Below are 17,762 nucleotides of genomic sequence, written 5' to 3' on the forward strand. Positions count from 1 at the left end.
GACTCTTTGAACCTAAAGTCCCGACGCCTGGGAGAGACCCTGCACCCGCAGCCCCCAGGACCTGAAGGACCGGACTTTCACTGGAGAAGTGACCCCCAGGAGTCCCTCTCCCTTGCCCAAGTGGAGGTTTCCCCGAGGAATCCCCCCCTTGCCTGCCTGCAGCGCTGAAGAGATCCCGAGATCTCTCATAGACTAACATTGCGAACCCGACGCCTGTTCCTACACTGCACCCGGCCGCCCCCGCGCTGCTGAGGGTGAAATTTCTGTGTGGACTTGTGTCCCCCCCGGTGCCCTACAAAACCCCCCTGGTCTGCCCTCCGAAGACGCGGGTACTTACCTGCAAGCAGACCGGAACCGGGGCACCCCCTTCTCTCCATTCTAGCCTATGCGTTTTGGGCACCACTTTGAACTCTGCACCTGACCGGCCCTGAGCTGCTGGTGTGGTGACTTGGGGGTTGCTCTGAACCCCCAACGGTGGGCTACCTTGGACCAAGAACTAAGCCCTGTAAGTGTCTTACTTACCTGGTTAACCTAACAAATACTTACCTCCCCTAGGAACTGTGAAAATTGCACTGTGTCCACTTTTAAAACAGCTATTTGTGAATAACTTGAAAAGTATACATGCAATTTTGATGATTTGAAGTTCCTAAAGTACTTACCTGCAATACCTTTCGAATGAGATATTACATGTAGAATTTGAACCTGTGGTTCTTAAAATAAACTAAGAAAATATATTTTTTCTATATAAAAACCTATTGACTGGATTTGTCTCTGAGTGTGTGTACCTCATTTATTGTCTATGTGTATGTACAACAAATGCTTAACACTACTCCTTGGATAAGCCTACTGCTCGACCACACTACCACAAAATAGAGCATTAGTATTATCTCTTTTTGCCACTATCTTACCTCTAAGGGGAACCCTTGGACTCTGTGCATGCTATTCCTTACTTTGAAATAGCACATACAGAGCCAACTTCCTACAAACGGTCCTTAGTAAATACAGTCACTAGGGGCAGATCCAAAGCTAGTGGTGGGAAGGGGGTCCTTTCAGGAGGAGAGAACCCATCCATCAGAGAAAGAGAGCTGGAGGCCCAGCTAGCATACATAGCTTTGGAAGCAGAGAAGCTGGCCCTAGAAAAGAAAAAGTGGGCATACAAAGAGAAAAGAGATGGAAGCAGCGATAAAGAAGCTGAGGTGTCCATGGGTGGGGGAGTTTGCCCCAGATTACCCAAGGGGGTAGTTCCTGCTTATGTAGAGGGGGATGACATAGATAAGTGGCTGGGGGCCTTTGAGAGGGCACTCCAAATGAGAAGGGTTAGGCCTCAATACTGGGGTTCCCTTTTGTGGGAGTTGGTCCCCAACTCAGGGAGGGATAGGCTTCTGACCTTAAGGGGGGAGGAGGCAGATTCATACCCTAGTATGAAGAGGTGCTTAGCCAAGAAGTTTGGTCTGACCCCAGAGCAATATAGAATGAAGTTCAGGGACACCCAGAAGGTCAGTACCCAGTCTTGGGTTGACTTTGTGGACATTTCACTAAAGGCACTAGAGGGCTGGATTATTGGTAACAAAGTAGATACTTATGAGGGGTTATACAATCTGATCATGAGAGAGCACATCTTGACCAATAGTACCCAAGAAAGGTTATGCCAGCATCTAGTGGACTCTAAGCAGACCAACCCTAGAGAGCTAGGGGAGGCAGCTGATGAGTGGTTGAGAACCAGGGTGGTTGTCAAGTCCCAGGGGGGAGACTCCAAGAAGGGGGGGACAGGTCCCCAAAAACCAAAGGAGGGAGGTGGTAAGCCCACCACAGAGACTCCCTCTGTACCCCAGAACCCTAAGAAGGAGGAGAGTAAATCCCACTCCCACTCTGATCAGCAGAGACAGTTAGACCCAGGGTTAAAAAAGCTCTTGGATAGTAGGGCTTGCTTTGACTGTCAGCAGACAGGTCACTTCAGAGGAGATGCAGCCTGTCCAAAGAAGGTGGTTAGCACTGGGCTGTCCAGTGTAGCCATAGAGGAGGATTCCTCAGATGATGAAGTCCTCCTAGCATTGAGCTGGGAGACAGGACCAGATGGTAAGCTGGTGATCCCTGAGGGTGGGAGTAGGCACTTCCACCACATTCAAGTGAATGGGATCCCTACCACTGGCCTGAGAGACACCTGTGCCAGTCACACTATAGTGAGTGCCCGGTTAGTGACCCCAGACATGTATATCCCAGGAAAGACAAAGAAAGTCAGGATAGCCACAGGGGAGGTCACCTCCAAACCTGTAGCCATAGTGCCCCTAGAGAGGGAGGGTACCCTTGACTGGATTAGGGTGGTAGTCAGTGCTGACCTTCGCCTAGATTGTATCCTGGGCAATGACCTCCCAGAGGTGAGTCTGGTCACAGATTGGGTGGTCGCCCAGGGCGCCCCCCCAACCCAAAGTCCTGGGGAGTCAGTCCCTACAGTTAGGAGACAGGGGTCCCCAAGAAAAGGAAAGAAGAAAAGGAAGGGTAGGCCACTCTTAAAGGGAGTTCCAGGGAGCCAAGGGCCCTCTGCCCCAGTAAGGGGGGATCCCAGAGTTGGCACTGGTGAGGCCTCACCTGACCCCAAGGAAGTCCTGAGTAGTCAGGCAGCTGTCCAGATGCAAGGTGTTGCCCCTGCACTGACAGAAGGGAGAGTGGAAGGAGGGTGTCTGCCACAGGAGGTGGTAGCCCCCCACTCTAGACAGCAAGAGGGGTGCCAGGACCCCAAAGATGCCCCTAAAGCAGCTCAGCCACCTGTCAGTGGAGAGCTTAGGGTGTGGTTTTGGATACTGACAGCTGTCAGTAGCCTCTGCTGGGTGCTAGCCTTCCTGGCAGCAATGTACTTGGCCTGGGAGGCAGACCCCAGGGCCAATAGCAAAGTAGGCCCCCTGACCCTATTGGTCATGGTGGGGTTGCTCAAGTGTTGGGTGACCTCTTTGGGTAAGCTAGGTGTTGCCCTAGCAAAGTTTGGAGTAGGGGAGGTGGGCACCTCACTACCCAAGTTGGCAGAGAGAAAGGAGGAAGACCCCCTAGAGGAAAGTTTCAGTTTGAGTTGGGTCCTTTTACTGTTGGGATGGCTTCACTACCCATAGGGAGTGACCCTGACAGGAGGATATAAGGCAGAGTAGGCCCTGCAAAGGGACAGCCAGTTTTCTTCACTTTCTTCCTCGGCTAACAAGCCAGGAAGACTCTCCCAGGGTTGGGCTGAGTCTGCTGGGCGTGTGGGCTGGGGGGGGGGGTTGTGTGAGAAAACAGGGCTGACTGCAGAGGCCCCATAACTTTTTGCCCCCATTTTCCTCTTTTTGCTGGTGTTTTCCTGACTTTGATGGTGCCCTGGGTACTGCTAACCAGTCCCAGGGCCTGTGCTCTGTGTAAAATGGATATGCAAATTAGGCTAATTATAATTGGCTAAGTTAACCTACCTATAAGTCCCTAGTATATGGTAGGGCATGTAGGTTTAGGGACCACAGCATAGGTGGTGCACACCTAGGTGCACTGCTGAGGTGCCCAGTGTCATTTTAAAAGCAAGCCTGCCTTGCTGGCTGCTTTTAAATTAAAGTTATATGCAAATTCGACTTTGGAATTAAAGGTACTTCCAAAGTCTTAAACTACCTTATTTTTACATATAAGTCACCCCTGAGGTGTGCCCTATGTGCCCCTAGGGCTGGGTGCCATGTAACTATAAGCAGGGACTTTATAAAAATAGATTTATAAGCCCTGGTGAGGTAAAAACAGCCAAATTCGTTTTTCCCTCATTGAAGTAAATGGCCTTCATAGGCTAGAATGGGCAGACTTTATTTTAAATTTTAAAGTCTCCTTAAATGTTGCATACCAAGAATTTGGTATCAAATTAATTGTTGTAATAAATCCTACAACTTCCAGTTGTTGGATTTAATATAACTAGTTCAGGTAAAAAGTTTAGACTTTACCTAAAAAGTTGCCAATTTCAGCTCTGCATTGTTTTTGCTGCTGTGCTCTGATTGGCCAGCCTGCAGCAGCTTCTGCCAGGCTGCCTTGATGAGGTGTGAAGTGGCCAGGCTTCACACAAAGGAATGTGCTTGGGGGAGAGAATCTTCCCTCAGCAGATGGTGAGGCAGGAAGGGGGAGGGCTGCCAAACTGGTCTTCAAAGGCAGAGAAGGACATTTGCAGCACCCAGCAACACCCCCACATCCTGCAACCCCAGACAGCTAGGTGCCCCCTTGATTAGATTAGGAGAGGGCAGGAGAGGGGTGTGTTTATGATTTTTAGCCACACCAGTGGGTGGGCTCAGCCAGATGTAACCTCCAAAAATCAGATTCATCCATGTTGGATTTTTAGAGACTGTTGCCTTCTGGGATGGATTTTTGCCACACTTCCCAGGAAGTGGTCATCACAGGGGGACGACCCTGTCCCTGATTGGAGAACCAGGGCCCCCCTGCTTTTCACCCAGGAGCAAGGATAAAACTGGCAGACCTGCACCCACACCTCAGATCCCCTCCAGAATTCAACAAGAAAGGAACTAAAGAAGAAGAAGGACTGCCCTGCTGGACCCCTGGCCTGCACCTGGACCCTGCACTCAGAAGGACTGCACCAGCTGCACACTTGGGCTTCACCACAAGAATGACTTTGCCTTGCTTCAACTGGTTCAAGGAGGGACTCCCTGTTTGCTACAGGTGAAAAATTGCTAAACCAGAGTCCCCTGCACCAACTCCTGAAGAAAGCAACCAGCTGACCACTGTCCAGTGGCCAAAAAGGAGTTTGCGCCAGGTGCATTCTGGGAGTTGAAGTCCGCACCCCCCAAGGACCATCACAGAACTTCTGGACCCTTGGGGTGAGCTGTGGACCCCAAAAGAACCTTAAAAGAACATCTGGGTGAAGCCCCAGAAGTTTGGAAAAGATTTGAGAATTTTTGGAAAAAAGCTCCAGAGAGGGACCGACCCGCCGCGGAAATTCTAGCCGGCTTGCCTCAACCGCGACCCGGCCTGACTTCGTGGTTCGTCCCGGTAAAGAAAAACATCCAAAAAAGAGACTAAGTCCGAACGTAAAAAGTTGACCGGGACCTCCCAGCCATCGTATCCGAGAAGGGCTCCATGGACGTCGGATCAAGATCCAGGTTTACCCCGGTCGAAGGATTTTCATCTCGAAAAAACGACTAAGTCCGAAGGTAAAAGTCTCCACCGAGGAAACCCACATCGCGTATCCGGACAAGGGCTCCAGGAGGTCGGATTCAACAGGCAGGTTCGTCCCGGTGAAGAAAAACTTCAAAATATAGACTAAGTCAGAAGGTAACTTTTTAACCGAGGCCTCCCGCGACCTGTAGCCGAGCAGGGCTCCATCGCGGTCGGCCTGAAACTTTGACTTTGCCCCGGTCCTGGTGCAACCAGATGACCCGATTGGCGCTTTTTGTTTCTAAGCGCTAGAAAATTAGTAATTCTTTAAAAATTCATATCTCCGGTTCCCCTGAACCGATTTTAATCGTTTTTGTGTCATTTTAAAGATAAAAATATAAACTATTTTTATAAATTGGTTTTGGATTTTTAAACTGTTTCCTGTGTTTTATTTGATTACTGTTTTGTGATATTTGAATGCTTTACACTTTGTCTCCTAAGTTAAGCCTTGACGCTCGTTGCCAAGCTACCAAGGGTTGAGCTGGGATTAATTTACTGAGACCTAACTGTACCTATGTGGAGGTTAGTGGCTTGTTGCTAGGTGTAGGTACCTACCTGCCCTACCAATAACCCATTTTCCAACAGTCAGGGTATTTTGAGAAGATTTATTCAGAATGAAATGAGGTCTGCAATGAAGTATACACCAAGTAGTTTCATAAGTGAGGATAAAAATGAATGAAGATTCATTGGAAGGTGAGGATTGGGTTGATGCTAATGAGAGACAAGTTAGAGAGGTAAAAGCCTAAAGAAAATGAAACATTTGGAGATGAGCCCATTGCTTAAAAACAAAAGGTCAGCTTCAATGTGAATATGGAGACTGTAGTCATTAATGATGACGAGGGTAAAGGTGCCCAAAGCGGCAAGCCAGAGCAGGGTGACCTTTACAGCACACAAAAGAAAGGTGTCCTTAGCGGCATACAAGGAGATGACTTGGGTAGCTGAATGGAGGTGGATATGAAAGTTGAATTCCTTAATGGGAAAGATCTAGTATATGATGAATATGTTTCGGATCTTCAAAATGATGAGGATTTATTTGGCGTTGCTGATGAAGAGATTGGAAAGCCATCAACATCAAATGAGTTGATTAGGATGCCCGTTGGTGAGGAGATATTTTCATCTTATGACATAAGAATTCCACGTAGTGCAGTCTGGTGGCCCTTGGAACACGTGGGAAGCTATATTAAGGAAAGGATTAGGAGAGGTTTCGATTAGGAAGTGTGGGTTGTCATGAGGGCTGAGTGTTCGAGGCTTGTGATAGAAGAGATGGTATGCTATTCTCTTAATTTTGATCCTGAATTGATTTAATATCTGCTCAAGTGTGGGAGGGACCTAAGGAAGGGTCTGGAGAGGTCTTAGAAATAATCTCAAGACAAGTTATTGGATATTCTCAGGCCATTAACTATAATTATTAATATGGCAGAAGAGACGTATGAGGAAGATTCCAGTATATACAGAGGTCTTGAGAGGTTGGAGTCAGGGCGATTTGTTTTTTTAGGGAAAGCAAATGCAGGTCTAATTGCTGGTAGGCATAAACCCATTTTGATGAAGACAAGTCCAAAGTTGGGAGACATGGTAGAGTAAGAGTCGAGTGAGGATGTAAAGGGATTTCTCTTTGGGGAGGATTTCGTGAATAGTGTGGGAAAGTATGTCTGCACTTTCACTGCCCTTGATAAGGCACAAAGCAATATGAGGAGAGTATTTGGAGGTGGTGTGTTAGAAATGGGGTTTTTGGTTGGCAGTCAGGTTACCCTCTGTCCAAGCAAGAACCCTCACTCTAGTCAGGGTAAGTCACACACAATCCAAAATTAGCCTGTGCCCTCCCTCTGGTAGCTTGGCACGAGCAGTCAGGCTTAACTTAGAAGGCAATGTGTAAAGTATTTGTGCAATAAATCATACAATACCACCATATAGCACCACAAAAATACACCACACAGTGTTTAGAAAAATATATAATATTTATCAGGATAACTGTAGGTCAAAACGAATAAAGTTGCAATGTGAATTTGCAGAGATATCACAGAAAAGTGATATAAAGTGTCTTAAGTCTTTAAAAAGCAAACAAAGTCTCTTTCAAGCACAAAGCACCTGGTTTGGAGTGGAAAATCTCCTCAGAGGGCCACAGAAGAAGAGATACGTGGAAAAATGGTTTGTGCGTTGATTTCTCCCGAACACATAGGACTTGCGTTGTTATTTTCCACGCGGGGAAGTCGTGTGTTATTTTCCGGCGCGCGGACAGTCTCTTTCTATGGATCGCGGGGATTACCAGATGTCCCGGGTTTGTGCGTGGATTTTCCTGCTTGTTTTCCGGCTGCGTGTCGTTCTGCAGAACTGCGCGTCGAAGTTTCACTCTCACGGCAGGCGTTGCGTTGATTTCTCCTCTGGAGGTCGGGCGCCGTTGTCCTTGCGAGGCCGTGCGTCGAAGTTCCGGTCGTCCCGAAGGCGTCACGTCGATCAGCGTCGGTGTGCGGCGTTTTTCTCACCGCGAAACAAGCTGTGCATCGAAAATTTCGGCGCACGGAGCGTCCAAGTGAAAAAGAGAAGTCTTTTTGGTCCTGGGACTTCAGGGAACAGGAGGCAAGCTCTATCCAAGCCCTTGGAGAGCACTTTCACAGCCAGACAAGGGTTCAGCAAGGCAGCAGGCCAACAGCAAGGCAGCAGTCCTTTGTAGAAAGCAGACAGGTGAGTCCTTTGAGCAGCCAGGCAGTTCTTCTTGGCAGGATGTAGTTTCTGGTTCAGGTTTCTTCTCCAGCAAGTGTCTCTCGAGGTAGGGCAGAGGCCCTGTTTTATACCCAAATGTGCCTTTGAAGTGTGGGAGACTTCAAAGAGTGGCTAAGAAGTGCACCAGGTCCCCTTTCAGTTCAATCCTGTCTGCCAGGGTCCCAGTAGGGGGTGTGGCAGTCCTTTGTGTGAGAGCAGGCCCTCCACCATCCCAGCCCAGGAAGACCCATTCAAAATGCAGATGTATGCAAGTGAGGCTGAGTACCCTGTGTGTGGGGTGTGTCTGAGTGAATGCACAAGGAGCTGTCAACCAAGCCCAGCCAGACGTGGATTGTAAGGCACAGAAAGATTTAAGTGCAAAGAAATGCTCACTTTCTAAAAGTGGCATTTCTAGAATAGTAATATTAAATCCGACTTCACCAGTCAGCAGGATTTTGTATTACCATTCTGGCCATACTAAATATGACCTTCCTGCTCCTTTCAGATCAGCAGCTGCCACTTCAACAATGTATGAGGGCAGCCCCAATGTTAGCCTATGCAGGGAGCAGGCCTCACAGTAGTGTAAAAACGAATTTAGGAGTTTTACACTACCAGGACATATAACTACACAGGTACATGTCCTCCCTTTTACCTACACAGCACCCTGCTCTAGGGGTTACCTAGGGCACACATTAGGGGTGACTTATATGTAGAAAAAGGGGAGTTCTAGGCTTGGCAAGTACTTTTAAATGCCAAGTCGAAGTGGCAGTGAAACTGCACACACAGGCCTTGCAATGGCAAGCCTGAGACAAGGTTAAGGGGGCTACTTAAGTGGGTGGCACAACCAGTGCTGCAGGTCCACTAGTAGCATTTAATCTACAGGCCCTAGGCACATATAGTGCACATTACTAGGGACTTATAAGTAAATTAAATAGTCCAATCAGGTATGATCCAAAGTTATCAGGTTTAAAAAAGGGAGAAGGCATATGCACTTTAGCACTGGTTAGCAGTGGTAAAGTGCGCAGAGTCTAAAAGCCAGCGAAACAGGGTCCAAAAAGTGGAGGGAGGCAGGCAAAAAGTTAGGGGTGACCACCCTAAGGCATGTCAGGTCTAACATGTGTCCCCCCCAGCTGAAAGTGGGAAGAGCTACCCGACCTCCTGGGAGCTCTCATCGCTAAGGCGGAAGTATCTGGAGAGACCGTCACCATTGGTGTGGTCAACCACTGGGCGATGCTCCACCGTAGAGTCCATCCCCTGTAGGGAAATGGACCATCTCAAGAGTTTTGGATTCTCACCCCTCATCTGCATGAGCCATCTGAGGGGCCTGTGGTCTGTCTGAACCCGGAAGTGAGTCCCAAACAGGTAGGATCTTAGCTTCTTCAGTGCCCAGACCACAGCAAATGCTTCTCTCTAATAGCACTCCACCTTTGTTCCCGTGGTAATAGTCTTCTGCTAATAAAGACTACTGGTAGGTCTGAGCCCTCCTCATTCAGCTGTGCTAGAACAGCCCCTATGCCATGCTCTGAAGCGTCTGTCTGAACAATAAATTCCTGGGAGTAGTCAGGGGCCTTGAGCACGGGGCCCATGCACATGGCTTCCTTCAGAGAATCAAAGGCTTTCTGACAGTCCTCTGTCCAATTCCCCAACCTAGGTTGTTTCTTGGAAGTGAGTTCTGTCAAGGGGGACACAATGGTACCATAGCCCTTGACGAACCTGCGGTAGTATCCCGTGAGGCCCAAAAAGGCTCTCACCTCAGTCTGTGTTCTAGGTGGTTGCCAGGCCTTGATAGTTTCAATCTTGGCCTGGAGCGGCTGCACCCTGCCACCACCTACTAGGTGTCCCAAGTACACCACAGAACCCTGCCCAATCTGGCACTTACTATCCTTGAGAGTCAGGCCTGCCTGTTGCAGGGCCTGAAGCACCTCCTTGAGGTGGAGCAGGTGTTCCTCCCAGCTGGAACTGTAGACAGCTATGTCGTCTAGGTAAGCTGCACAGAAGGCATCTTTACCAGCTAGGACCCCGTTAACCAACCGTTGGAAGGTAGCAGGGGCATTTTTCAGCCTAAATGGCATCACCCGGAATTGGTAATGGCCATCAGGGGTGGAAAAAGCGGATCTTTCTTTAGCCCCCTCAGTCAGGCCAATCTGCCAGTACCCGGAAGTAAGATCGAACGTACTCAGGAACTTGGCAGCGCCTAGTCTGTCAACGAGCTCTTCAGCTCGGGGGATGGGGTGAGCATCAGTCCGGGTGACTGAATTGAGACCCTGGTAGTCCACACAGAACCGGAGTTCTGGCTTCGCACCTGGGGCAGTAGCCTTGGGAACCAATACCACAGGGCTTGCCCAGGGACTACTGGATTTCTCAATAACCCCCAAAGTCAACATCTTGGAGACCTCCTCCTTGATGCTGGCCTTCACCTTATCTGACAGCCTGTAAATTTTGTTCTTTACAGGGGCACTGTCACCTGTGTCAATGTCATGCACACAGAGGTGGGTTAATCCAGGAGTAAGGGAGCACAGGGGGGAGAACTGCTCTAACAGCTCATAGCAGTCCCCTCTTTGGGTAGGAGTCAGGGAGTCAGAGAGAATGACACCACCTACTGACCCATCCCCTTCTTTGACAGCGAGGAGGTCGGGGAGAGGTTCACTCTCCTCTTCCATGCCCTCATCGGTGACTAGGAGCATACTGACCTCAGACCTCTCAAAGTGAGGTTTGAGCCGGTTGTGATGGAGGACCCTTAGGGGTTGCCTAGGGGTCTTGAGGTCCACTAGGTAAGTGGCCTCCCCTTTACGCTCCTTGATCTCAAAGGGGCCAGTCCAGCGGTCCTGGAGAGCCCTGGGCTCTACTGGCTCCATCACCCAAACTTTGTCTCCAGGTAAGAACTCAACTAGAGTGGCCTTCTGGTCGTACCACTCCTTCATCACCTCTTGACTGGCCTCGAGGTTACTCTGGGCCTGCTTCCAGAAGCGTTGGGTTTGTTTGCGGAGGGCCAGCATGTAGCTGACCACATCCTGGGGAGGGGCCTGGGGAGCTCTCTCCCAGCCCTCCTTAACGATGCTTAGGGGTCCCCTGACAGGGTGACCGTAGAGAAGCTCAAAGGGGCTGAACCCCACCCTTTCTGGGGCACCTCTCTATAAGCAAACAACAGGCAGGGTAAGAGGACGTCCCACTTAGGCCTCATGGCCTCAGTCAGGCCACCAATCATGCCTTTCAGGGTCTGGTTGAATCTCTCAACAAGCCCATTGGTTTGAGGATGATAAGGGGTGGTAAACCGGTAGGTCACCCCACACTCATCCCAGAGGGTCTTCATGTATGCAGACATGAAGTTTGTGCCCCTGTCAGACACGACCTCCTTAGGGAATCCCACACGGTAAATATTCCCAACAGGGCTCTGGTCACCACCTTTGCAGTCACTGTTCTCAGAGGGATTGCCTCTGGATAGCAGGTGGCATGGTCCACCAAAACCAGGATAAACCTGTTGCCCAAGGCAGTTTTGGGGTCCAAGGGACCAACAATGTCGATGCCCACCCTTTCAAAGGGGGTGCCAACGACTGGGAGTGGGAGCAGGGGAGCTTTAAGCCGTTTTCCTGCCTTCCCACTAGCCTGGCAGGTGGGGCAAGCTCTGCAGAAGTTATCTGTGGCTTTCCTCATTCTGGGCCAATGAAAGTGGGTGTTAAGCCTGTCAAAGGTCTTGTCTTGGCCCAGGTGTCCTGCCAGGGGAATGTCGTGAGCCAGGCCTAGTAGGAATTTCCGGTAACACTGGGGGACGACCAGCAAGCGGTGTGCCCCAGGACCTGGAATCCTACGCTCACTGTAAAGGAGATCATTCTCCCAGTAAATATGGTGAGCGCCAGAGGTGTCACCTGCTGCGTGGTCTGTGGCCTGCTTCCTCAGACCCTCAAGGTTGGGGCATTCTCTCTGCGCCTTGCAGAATGCTTCCCTGGTTGGTCCCCCCTCTACTTGCCAGCCAGCAAGTTCAAGTAGGTTACCCAGGGTAGCTATGTCCTCCCCGGTTGGCTCAGGGGCCTCCTCTTCCTCAGTGGCCTTGTCTACCACCGTGGGAACATTGGAGGTGGGTTTCCCACGCCCCTGGCCCCCCTCTTCGGCAGCTGTCTGGGCCATCTTTTCAGGCTCCAGACGCCCTTGACTCCCTTCCCGGGCAGCCATGGACCGTGTGGTCATGCAGACCCACTCAGGTAACCCTAACATCTTCAGGTGAGATCTGAGCTCTACTTCTTTCCAAGCAGTATGCTCAAGATCATTGCCTAACAGACAATCTACAGGCATGGCAGGACTCACAGCTACTTTCAGAGTACCAGAGACCCCCTCCACTCAAAGGGAACCAGAGCCACTGGTAGGTGATTCTCACGATTGTCAGCGACTATGACCTGGTGGAATGTATTAGGGACTATCTGCTCTGTTGACACCAGCTGACTCTGGATAGTAGTCATACTGGCTCCTGCGTCACGCAGAGCCTCCACCTTCTGCCCATTAATGGTGACCCACTGCCTGTACTTGGAAGTATTTCGGGGCATGTGGGCTTTGGGCACCATTTCTCTTTCTCCCAGGGACACTAGGGAAATCTCTACCTGCTCCCCAAAGCTATCTGGGTCCATCTCCCCCCCAAGCGCTACACTAGTCAACCCAGGTGTCTGTCCGGTAGTGGACGGTGCCCTTTTGGAGCACTGGGGGTCACCTTTATAGTGACCATACTGGTAACACTCCATACATTTGGGGTTGGATTTCCCTGACCTATCATATGTCCCTGGCTTTTTCCCAAATCTGGAGAAGGAATGGTTGCCACCCCCTCCCTGGGAATTCTTTTGGGGGCCTTTTGAGAGTTCCATATCTGTAAGTTTATCTCCCCCCTCTTTCTTCTGTTGGGAAACCTGACCACCTTTGTGGGAGTCCCGCCCAGGCACCTTTTTGGACACTCTGGTGCTAACCCAGAGGTCCGCCTCCTCAGCAAGCTTCCTGGGATCAGTCAGCTTACTATCTACCAAGTGCTGGCGCAACTCTGTATAGGTAACATTGAGTATATGCTCTCTCAGAATCAAGTCATATAGCCCTTTATAATTATCTACTTTGTTGCCCCGCACCCATCCATTCAGTGCCTTACTGGAAAAGTCAAAGAAATCTACCCATGTTTGTGTGGTTTGTTTGGTGCTGTCCCTGAACCTCTGACGGTATCCCTCAGGGGTCAGCCCAAACTTGGCAAGTAAAGTGGCTTTCTGAAGTGGGTATGTGTTTTGATCAGGTTGATCCAATGTGAGAAGTGTGTCCCTCCCCAATGGGGCACATAACCCCACATAGCTACCCCCCATTGCCCTTCAGGAACCTCATGAGCCCTTAGTGCATCTTCATAAGCAGCTAACCATTTAACTATGTCATCTCCCACCACAAAACTGGGCACCACATTTTTGGGTATACGAACCTTCTTTTCTCTAGCAGGTCCTGTCTGTATGCTGCCACCATTATTGCTGGATTCAGACTGTCTTGCCTTGATCCCCAGCTCCTTGAGACTCAGTTCATGAGCCAATAATAGATTTTTCAGCCAAAGCTCTTTCAGCTTCCTTGGCTTCTCTCCGTGCCCTTCTTTCCTCTTGCTGAGCCTCAATTTTCAGTTTTGCCATTTGCAATTGGAACTCCTTTCTTCTCTCCTTTCCTCTGCGGTCAGGCTTTGCACAGAAACACTGCTCCCTGGTCTGGAAGGGGGCACAATTGCAGTGGTAACATCATCCACAGATAGCAACAAATCCTCTGAGTAGCCATTTTCTGGCTCCTCTTCCACATCATCCACTTCTAAATGGGCTTCTGCCCAGGCCCTCAGCGCCACTTGAAAGTCCTATTTTTTGGAGGCCCCTTTGGTGGGTACCCTCATTGCCCTGCAGAACCCTCTTAGCTGTTTGACCGTATATGTATCCAACAGGACTAGGTCAAAGTCTCCTATTTGAGACCCAGTCAGAGACATGTTGAGTGAGGATTTTGTTTTTGAAAATTGTCAGGAAAAACGAATTTGCAAAAAGAGATAAAAATCAAGTTGACCTTCAACTGTGGGTAGGTAGTGAAATACTTAGCTACTGTATGTCACTGCACAAATACAAGTCCTATCCTCACCGCTGATCACCAATGTTAGAAATGGGTTTTTTGGTTGGCAGTCAGGTTACCCTCTGTCCGAGCAAGAACCCTCACTCTAGTCAGGGTAAGTCACACACAATCCAAAATTAGCCTGTGCCCTCCCTCTGGTAGCTTGGCAGGAGCAGTCAGGCTTAACTTAGAAGGCAATGTGTAAAGTATTTGTGCAATAAATCATACAATACCACCATACAGCACCACAAAAATACACCACACAGTGTTTAAAAAAATAATAATAATATTTATCAGGATAACTGTAGGTCAAAACGAATAAAGTTGCAATGTGAATTTGCAGAGATATCACTGAAAAGTGATATGAAGTGTCTTAAGTCTTTAAAAAGCAAACAAAGTCTCTTTCAAGCACAAAGTACCTGGTTTGGAGTAGAAAATCTCCTCAGAGGGCCACAGAAGAAGAGATACGTGGAAAAATGGTGTGTGCGTCGATTTCTCCCCAGCACACACGGACTTGCGTCGTTATTTTCCACGTGGGGAAGTCGTGCGTCATTTTCCGGCGCGCGGACAGTCTCTTTGTGTGGATCGTGGAGATTACCAGATGTCCCGGGTCTGTGCGTGGATTTTCCTGCTGGTTTTCCGGCTGTGTGTCGTTCTGCGGGGCTGCGCGTCGAAGTTTCGCTCTCACGGCAGGCGTCGCGTCGATTTCTCCTCTGGAGGTAGGGCGGCGTTGTCCTTGCGATGCCGTGCGTCGAAGTTCCGGTTGTCCCGAAGGCGTTGCATCGATCAGCATCGGTGTGCGGCGTTTTTCTCACCGCGAAACAAGCTGTGCGTCGAAAATTTCAGTGCACGGAGCGTCCAAGTGAAAAAGAGAAGTCTTTTTGGTGCTGAGACTTCAGGGAACAGGAGGCAAGCTCTATCCAAGCCCTTGGAGAGCACTTTCACAGCCAGACAAGAGTTCAGCAAGGCAGCAGGCCAACAGCAAGGCAGCAGTCCTTTGTAGAAAGCAGACAGGTGAGTCCTTTGAGCAGCCAGGCAGTTCTTCTTGGCAGGATGTAGTTTCTGGTTCAGGTTTCTTCTCCAGCAAGTGTCTCTCGAGGTAGGGCAGAGGCCCTGTTTTATACCCAAATGTGCCTTTGAAGTGGGGGAGACTTCAAAGAATGGCTAAGAAGTGCACCAGGTCCCCTTTCAGTTCAATCATGTCTGCCAGGGTCCCAGTAGGGGGTTTGGCAGTCCTTTGTGTGAGAGCAGGCCCTCCACCCTCCCAGCCCAGGAAGACCTATTCAAAATGCAGATGTATGCAAGTGAGGCTGAGTACCCTGTGTGTGGGGTGTGTCTGAGTGAATGCACAAGGAGCTGTCAACCAAGCCCATCCAGACGTGGATTGTAAGGCACAGAAAGATTTAAGTGCAAAGAAATGCTCACTTTCTAAAAGTTGCATTTCTAGAATAGTAATATTAAATCCGACTTCACCAGTCAGCAGGATTTTGTATTACCATTCTGGCCATACTAAATATGACCTTCCTGCTCCTTTCAGATCAGCAGCTGCCACTTCAACAATGTATGAGGGCAGCCCCCAATGTTAGCCTATGCAGGGAGCAGGCCTCACAGTAGTGTAAAAACTAATTTAGGGGTTTTACACTACCAGGACATATAACTACACAGGTACATGTCCTCCCTTTTACCTACACAGCACCCTGCTCTAGGGGTTACCTAGGGCACACATTAGGGGTGACTTATATGTAGAAAAAGAGGAGTTCTAGGCTTGGCAAGTACTTTTAAATGCCAAGTCGAAGTGGCAGTGAAACTGCACACACAGGCCTTGCAATGGCAAGCCTGAGACAAGGTTAAGGGGGATACTTAAGTGGGTGGCACAACAAGTGCTGCAGGTCCACTAGTAGCATTTAATCTACAGGCCCTAGGCACATATAGTGCACATTACTAGGGACTTATAAGTAAATTAAATAGTCCAATCAGGTATGATCCAAAGTTACCAGGTTTAAAAAAGGGAGAGAGCATATGCACTTTAGCACTGGTTAGCAGTGGTAAAGTGCGCAGAGTCTAAAAGCCAGCGAAACAGGATCCAAAAAGTGGAGGGAGGCAGGCAAAAAGTTAGGGGTGACCACCCTAAGGCATGTCAGGTCTAACATGGTGTTTTTGCCACAGCTGGCAGACGGGGACTTTATGTCAGCCAAGGATGTTCAAGGTCCCACTATAGTAATCAGCCTAGAAGACATAGTAGAGGGTTTCAGGGCTCAAGCAGAGGAAAGTCTAGAAAAGGCAGATTGAGTGGAGGTAGAGGATCAGCTCTAGGAGGAGTGCCAGGAGAGTATGGAGATAGATTCTGGATTTTCCCCAACAAAGGTAGGGGAGCATTGGAGGTATTTTATGGAAAAGTGGTGAAAGATAACAAGAGATATGTGTATGGAGACAGTGCATGGATAACATTTGGAGTTCATGGAGGTTCCTTACCTGAAGGAGTAACAAAAGTAGTTACATTTGAAGAAGGAGTTAGTGGAGGTGATAGATTGTGATAGTGGAGGTAGAGCAGTGTTACAGAGGTTTTGTGACCAACATTTTCTTAACAGAGAAAAAGAGAAGGGTTGGTATCCAGTGATAAATTTGAGGGAGCTAAACCGGTTTGTTGTGTTCAGGAATTTCCAAATGGAGGTCATTCATTTGCTGAGGGATATTCGGCAGGAGGAAGATTGGTTGGTAAAGCTAAATTTGAAGGATTTCTGAGTCGGGGAAGTCAGAAGTACCTGCGATTCTGATGGAAGAAACATCTTTATTAGTTTCAGTCACTTCCTTTCAGTCTATCTCAAGCCCCTTGATATTTCACCCAGATGCTGGGACCTGTTGTGGTATCCCTGAGGGAGACAGGACTTTGTCTAATAATGTATTTGGATTATATTCTTCTGATGAGTCAGGGCAAGGGGTTGTTGGACTCAATTAGAGGTGGTAAGGAGTGTTTTGGAAGGGTCTGGATTTTTAACCCCTATGGTGCCTTGGACGAGGTGACATCGTCCAAGGCACCGGTTCCCGGGTGCCTTAGACGAGGTCACCTCGTCCTACACCCGGTAACTGGGGGGAGCGCTAGCGCTCCCCCCATGTGCACCCCATCCACCCCCCCAAGGCAGGGATGGAAGGGGAAGCCCTTCCCCTTCCACCCCCGACCCCCCCGGCAATCTGATGACGTCAGCGCGCGCACAGCGCGCCGATGTCGTCAAGTATTGCCGGGACGCGCTGGAAGCCATTTGCTTCCAGCGCGTCGAGGGAAGAGAACTTCCTTTGATAAGTCCTTCCCTTTTTGGGGTTTTGGGGGGGGGGGGGGAAACAGACACGGGGGAAAGGAAAGGGTTTTTCCTTTCCCCCTGTGCCTGTTTTCACTGGATTCCTGCTCCACTATCGTAGGCAAGGGTCGCTCCCCTGGGGGGCTATTTTATTTTGTATTTTGCCCCCCCTGGGGGCAGATCGGCTGAATTTTCGGCCGATCTGCCCCCGGGTGGGGCGAAATCCACTAGACACCAGGGATTTCGTTTGATAAGTTTATTTTGGGGGCGACCCCTTGGGCAAGGGTCGCTCCCCTGGGGGGCTATTTTATTTAGTATTTCGCGCCCCCCCCCCCCCAGGGGCAGATCGGCCGATTTTTCGGCTGATCTGCCCCAGGGGGGTTGGGGGGGAAACCCACTAGACACCAGGGATTTACTTTTATAAGTTTATTTTGGGGGCGACCCCTTGGGCAAGGGTCGCTCCCCTGGGGGGCTATTTCTTTTTTCTGTTTCAGCCCCCCCCCGAGGGCAGATCAGCCATTTTTTTGG

Source organism: Pleurodeles waltl, chromosome 8 (assembly GCF_031143425.1).
Source record: "Pleurodeles waltl isolate 20211129_DDA chromosome 8, aPleWal1.hap1.20221129, whole genome shotgun sequence".
Classification (NCBI taxonomy): Eukaryota; Metazoa; Chordata; class Amphibia; order Caudata; family Salamandridae; genus Pleurodeles; species Pleurodeles waltl.